Here is a 7,023-nt window from a genome sequence, read left to right as displayed (position 1 = left end):
CAATGCAGATGTGGCAAGTGAAGTGGCAAAAATACCAGTAAAATAGACTACACACTTGGTGTCTTTGGCAAATTTCTCTCACCTTCTTGCTTTTCAATCATTTTTTCTATCTCAAGATATTTTTGTTTTCTCTTTCTTTCCCCTTGTACCTCTTTCTTTAGTCTTCTTGTCCATCCATAGAGTTTCCAGTAAACTAAACTTCACACTAGTGTTACTCTTTAGTAGAAATCATTTTAATGACATTTCCCTTTCTAGCATTTTAATTCACTGTATTTATCTAAAGAATTGTGTTTGACAGTTTCTATGTCCAGAATATGCAATTCCCAAAAAATTGCTGAAATCAATAGTACGGATTTAATTTAACAGTAATTGAGGGATTCATGGAAAGATAGAGAGATAGAGGAAAGTGAGAGGGAGAGAGAGAAAGAGAGTGACAAGAGAAATAGATTAGGTAGAAGAAAAAGATATCACTGTAGATTCCAATGACATCTCATTGCTCCTCTTCTTCTGGTCTTCTTGGTGGCTGCAGACTGTACCTGCGAGGAGTGGTGGAGTTTATATTGTGCGGAGGCTAGGTGGAAATGCCTCCTGTACCTCCCCTGGATAATGTAATACTGGATAGTGGGATGTTTCATGAGTCTTTTACACCTTCTAAGATGTTGCATCTATCTCATACATCAGCATAATTGAATCAATCATGGCCCGTTGTGATCCATCATCTGAGGTGAATAGCTCAGGCTAGGTGTGAATGTCTTCTGTGTTCCCAGGAGGGGTTTTCACAGCTGAATCATCATGTAAGGGATAACGTTGGCATGATAAGAAGGACAATCTTGAAGGATTTGTCTCTTATCAGCCTCTTTCCTTATCTGGAAATTCAGTTTGTAGCTTCAGGTATGCACCTGGGATAGTTGGACAATAGTACTCCCTTATCTTACTTTAATGTCCTTTCACAGTCCAAATTAGTAGGCACATTCAGGGAGGGATGGGCTTCTGTACATGAGCAGTTGTTTCTTTGCAGGTTGCTACAGTGGACAAAAGTCTTTTCATGATCTTAACAATGTTTAAGCCATTAACCGTTTGAATCTATACACACAGGAAATCTGTTCTAAAGTAAAAAGAATAATACCAACTCAATATAGAGTCCATAAGATCATAAAATGGTTTGGGTTGTAAGAGACTTTAAAGATAATCTAGTTCCAAGACCCCTGCTATGCGCAGGGACATCTCTCACTAGACCAGGTTGCTCCAGGGATGGGGCATTCCCATTTTCTCTGGGCAACATGATCCAGTGCTTCACCAATCTCACAGTAAAGAATCTCTTCCAAAAGTACATGTATCTGTTTCCAGTAAGGTTCCAAATTTTTAATGTAGCTAGGCATACAACAAACCTGTATATATAACTATTGCAGACTATTTGTCTGGGCATGTTGTGCCTTCACATTTTCCAGACGTGAAGGCATGTTGCATTTTAACATCTGCTAAGCATATGTTCTTTAGGCTGTTAGAACATCAGATATCAACAGTATTCTAATTAAAACCATTATCACCCATATGCATTTGAAAAGAAATTCTTATACTGTTATTCCCACATTGTCAACAATCAGGACAGTACTAGACTTCAGATGAAACAGTCCATTATAATGTACCACAGGAAATACTTATATTGCTTGAACTCCAACACTTTCAGTGACCCTTATGCCTCACTTGGAGTTCGCATGTTGCTTTACAAATTAAGAACTGCAAGCACATGGAACACCAATAATGCGCCACCAAGATTGCAAACAAGAACAATTTGCCCTCCCTCTCCAAAAATGAAGGAAGTTCAAGCATTGTAATGAAAGAAATCTGCAGCATTCTCTCAGCACATGCTAAGGAACACATACAGATAATTTGCATCACATACAATACAATCAATCAGAAAACCTATAATAACAAGCATTACTACTTTCTCAGTTACATTCTTTTACTAATGGTACAGTGTCACAACATAGATTGAAAGAGTTATTTGCATATAATACAAAAATAGAACACATAATAAAATCTATACTGTGGAATGAATAATGTATTGAACTTAAAAATCAATATACTCTATCTGATACTAAATAAAGCACAGAGATAGATATGCTTAGTCAAATGAATGCAATTCCATTTCCTCTAACTTGAAAGTAAACATGCAAAGAAGAGTTTATTCCTTTACTGCATACACACTTCATTCTTCTGGTAAGAGCTCTGAGTAAACCACATTTCTCAAGTTTTCCTGTTGCTACTGTTCTTCACTCTCAAGCATAGTGTTTTTAAAACCAAATGACAAAAGGAATCTCAGGTAGTAGCATTCATTTGCTGCTACAGAATAGTGTTACTAAGACAAGCAGCTGTGATTTCTGCAACAAACACATGAAAGTACTTGTAATGGTTTTGAGTCTAGGCCTTCCTTCCTGGCAACCAGGAAGGAAGGAAGGAAGTATTCCATCCTATTCCTTCACGTAATCAAACATATAAATAAGATGGAGAGAGAAGCCACTTCCTCTCTTCCCTTCCGGCGAGGTTTGGAGACAGCAGACTCCCACAGCCAGTCTCACTTCTGTGGGAGAGCTGAGGCCTGGTTGGGCCTGAGGGGCCTGTTGTTCCTGCTCATCTGGGGTCCAGTCGCGTGGCGGCGGCGTTTGGCACAATTGTGCTATCTCAAGGAAAGTATTAAGATTTTCTTTGGTTAGTTCTTTATTGAGTGTGTATACCTGTTTTTAGGTTTTTTTTGTTTTCTCCCTTTTCCCTTTCCCTTTGGGGGTATTGGGGGTTTCTTTCTCATGTGTATATAGTCTTCGTAATTGTAAGTAAATGTAATAGAAGTGTAAATATATTTATATATTGCTTTAGCTCTCTTATTTCAGGTCTCTTGTTTGTTTTTTTTTCTCTTTTTTCCCTTGGTTTTTCTGGGGGGGAAGCTTTTACTGTGGTGTTGGAGACTTGGTAGGGAGCCAGCTCCAAACTGCAACAGTACTGATATAAAATAATTTTAAGACGCAGCTATGATCTTAGCTACAATATCACAATCAATAATTCTTTTTAAAATGAGTTCTCAACAACACAATACCTTGATAAGCATGGCTGTTATTTACTCTTCCATAAAAGTAAAATAAAAAGTAAGAGCCTGACATTGCTATATTCTCAAGTACGCCTCCCTACACCAGGGAGAAAAAAGTTTGAAAAAAACTCTCCCATCACCAATCAGTTCTGAAGCGGAGAAAAAAAGCAACTCTCTTTCCTCAAAATTGTTGTACAGATTTCCAACATCCATAAAGTAGGAGTCCATTAAATGGTTCTTGGTAGGTTTTGTGGTTTGGGAGAAGGGGGGTCTTTGGGAGGGGTGAGGGGGGTGTTTGTTTGATTGAATTTCTTTGTTGTGTTTCATGTTCTTGGATTTGGTTGGGGTTTTTTTGTAAGTATACCTGACAGCAGGTAGGTTAATTTAATTTTAATATTTTCCTATGAAAAAGGCTTAAAATGTCCAGACTATGGTTAGAATAAATCTGTCAGTGTCTGTGGAGAGTTAAATTTATAAACAACCATAGCAATATAATTCTGTTTATTCTTATAAATACTTTTATAGCAGTGATTATTTCCTCCCTCAAGATATGTGTATCCCTTCTACCTTTGCCACTAATGAGCAATTCATACAAATAATCAAGTTTTGGTTCAAGTCCTGCACAGCTATAAGGACTGCTTAGTTGATCAAGGCCTTTTCCCAAACACCCTATGAGATTGGCAGCAAGTTAAAACATTATGAATTAAAGCCCTAGCAGGTTGACAGTGCCCACAACAGAGAATTCCCATAGGGCTATCCTGTGAGGGGTAGATTTAGAAGCACACACACTGCATATACACTATATATACATACCTACTATACAATTTTTACAAATATCTTCCAAATCACTTTTCATTTTCACAGTACCCCTTCTATTTATCTGTGCAAATATTTCAGAGTGGCAAGGGCCTCAATAACATAATAAATACTCAATATCTACTAAAATATTGATATATTATTCTGAGAATCACAGAATCAGAGAATGGTTGGACTTGGAAGTCACCTTTAAAGGTCATCTCCTCCAACCCCCCAGTAATCAATCAGGGATATCTTTAAGTAGATTAGGTTACTCAGAGCCCTGTCCAACCTGATTTTGAATGTTTCCAGGGATGGAGCATCCATAACCTCTCTGGGAGAGCTGGTCTCACCAGACTCCTTTAGTTTGAAACCATTACCCCTTTATCTATTACCCCTTTGTCCAACAGGCGTGGACAAAAAATTTGTCCCCATCTTTCTTATAGCCCGGCTCAAAATATTAAAAGTGTCAGAAAGGCCTCTCCAGAACCTTCCTTCTCCAAGGCTGAACTCTAACTCTCTCAGTCTTTCCTCATAGGAGGGGTGTTCCATTACTCAGAATATCTTTGTGGCCTTCTCTGGACACACTCCAACTGGTCTTTCCTGTGCTGAGGACCCCAGAACTGGATGCAGTACTCCAGGTACCTCTCTCACCTTAACCTGCTGGTCACTCTGCTTTTGATGCAGCATAGGATGTGGCTGGCTTTCTGTGTTGCAAGCTCACATTGCTGGCTCATGTCCAGGATCTCATTCACCAAAGTCCTTCTCAGCAGAACTGCTCTCAATCTGTTCATCCTCCAGCCTATATTGAGATTGGGTGTTGCCCCAACCCAGGTGCACCATCTTGCACTTGGCCTTGTTGAACTTCATGATGTTCCCATCGGAACATTTCTCAAGCTTATCCAGGTCCCTCTGGATGGTATCCTGTTTCTCAGGTGTGTCAGCTGGACCATGCAGATTATGTCACGTGTAAAATTGCTGAGGGTGCACTCGATCTTACTGTCTGTCATTGGTGAAGATTTTGAATACTGAGCCCTGAGGGACACCACTTGTCACTGACCTCCATCTGGACATTGAGCTGTTGACTATTACCCTCTGGATGCAACCATCCAAAAAATTCCTCATCCACCGAAGAGTCCACCCATCAAATTCTTGCCCCCTAATGTGATCACTCTATTGTAGAAGGCCACTAGATTGGTCAGGCAGGAGTTGCCCTTGGTGAAGCTGTGATGACTGTCTTGGATGACCTCCTTGCTGTCCATGTGCCTTAGCATACCTTTAGGAGGTGAGAGTTGGGGCTGTTCAACCTGGAGCACAGAAGGCTCCAGGGAGACTTTCTAGCACCTTCCAATACATAAAGGGGGCTACAAGAGAGCAGGAGAGGGAGTTTTTAGAAGGGTGGTTAGACATTAGATCAGTTATTACTGGGTCAGAACCATCTTGGGGCAGGGGGTGGCGTGGAGGCAGAAGGGATGGGTCGATAGTCACAGAAGTGGGGTGGCGTCGTATCCCTCATGGTAGGCTCCTGGAACCCACATGAGGAAGCCCCAGAGTAGCTGTCAGTCACAAAAGCCTGGGCAAACTATAACACCCCACACCTCCTGGAGCCCCTAACCCAGCCTCAGATTGGCAGGGATGGTGAGAACACTGCCCTTCACCCTGGTCTGGAACCCCAGAGTGGCTGGTGGGTCAGAGACCCTATTTGGAGGGGTTGGCCATAGACACCAGAGCAGATAAAAACACAGGTAACGTGTTTGCCTCGTGTTGCAGCCCTGCCACTTGGACTTGTGCGAGCCAGTCTTCTACAAGGCTTCTGTGGCAGCTATCTCTCCCTTCTCTCCTTCTCTCTTCTTGCTCCTTCTGCTTCTGTTTCTTTGCTCCTTTCTTGATGCTTAGGGTGGCTTGGAGCTGGAAGGATTGGATCTTGATGTACGTGTTGTGGAACTGGTTGGATTTTGCCATAAGTGTTATGGAATAATAGTGTATGCTGAGTTAGTATTGTGGTGGAACATTTTTGTCTAGCTTGTGTGGTGTCCTTTTGAACTTTGACCAAGTTCACTTATTTGTTTCCCTAACTTAATAAAGAAATCCCTTGAGAACAAGTTCGTGGCTTATTCTCTTGATGCTACCTTGAGGTTTTAAAGAACCCTATATCTATATATTTAAGGAAAACTCCTAGCCAAGCCCGTGAACTGGCAGCTCCCTGTGGCCAGAGTCTTACAAGGGCATGAGTGATAAGACAAGCATGTAGGTTTAGAATACATTTTATGACGAAATTCTTCATTGTGAGGGTGGTGAGGCACTGGAACAGATGTACTCCCAGGGTACTATTTCCTACCCTTTTAAAAAATAGGTGCAATACTTCCCTTTTTCCAGTCACCCCTGACTGCCATAACTTAATTCCCAAAGACTGTCACTTGTCTACAGCCAAAAATTTGGATCTGACTTGCACTTAGTGCAGAGGGCTGACAGGATTTTTCTGTGCCTTACACTTAAACTTCAACCTGAAGTCACTCATTTTGCTGTCAGTATAGTGAACAACCCAGAATTTTTCCTCATCTAGGCAGCTGCTAACAGTAACCAAAATGCAGTTGCCTTTAGTTACCTCCTCTGCCTTAGAGGTCAAAAAGCATCTAGCTCTGCATCCTTTAAGTGTGAATTCTTGCAATGTACCACCTTTCTCCCTAACTTTCACATCCTGAACTTCCGTGAAACACTTCCTCAGAAGGCAACTACACAGTTATGTGTTGTCATATGCACAATCAATTAGGCAGAAGTATCTCACATTCCAGTAACTCAATGAGTAACAGTCAATTCCTCTATTTCAATTAAAACTACAAGAAATAATTCCAATTAAAATGACAGCTACAACCATGACAACTCTACAAGATATCAAAATTAGGAACTATTGTGAATTTTTCTTGTTTCTGTTATCAAATCATTGGCATCCTCCACCACAGGTGTATTTTTGACTCCATCAAAATAAAAAATTTCTAAGGTGCTACCTACAATGTGAACATAAGAAAGAAGGGAAGGGAAGATTTGCGAAGGGAAGGTTTGGGAAGGTTTGGGAAGGGAAGGTTTGGGAAGGTTTGGGAAGGGAAGGGAAGGTTTGGGAAGGTTTGGGAAGGGAAGGTTTGGGAAGG

Source organism: Neopelma chrysocephalum, unplaced genomic scaffold, assembly GCF_003984885.1.
Source record: "Neopelma chrysocephalum unplaced genomic scaffold, ASM398488v2 Primary Assembly neopelma1_96234, whole genome shotgun sequence".
Taxonomy (NCBI): Eukaryota; Metazoa; Chordata; class Aves; order Passeriformes; family Pipridae; genus Neopelma; species Neopelma chrysocephalum.
This window is presented reverse-complemented; position numbering follows the sequence as displayed.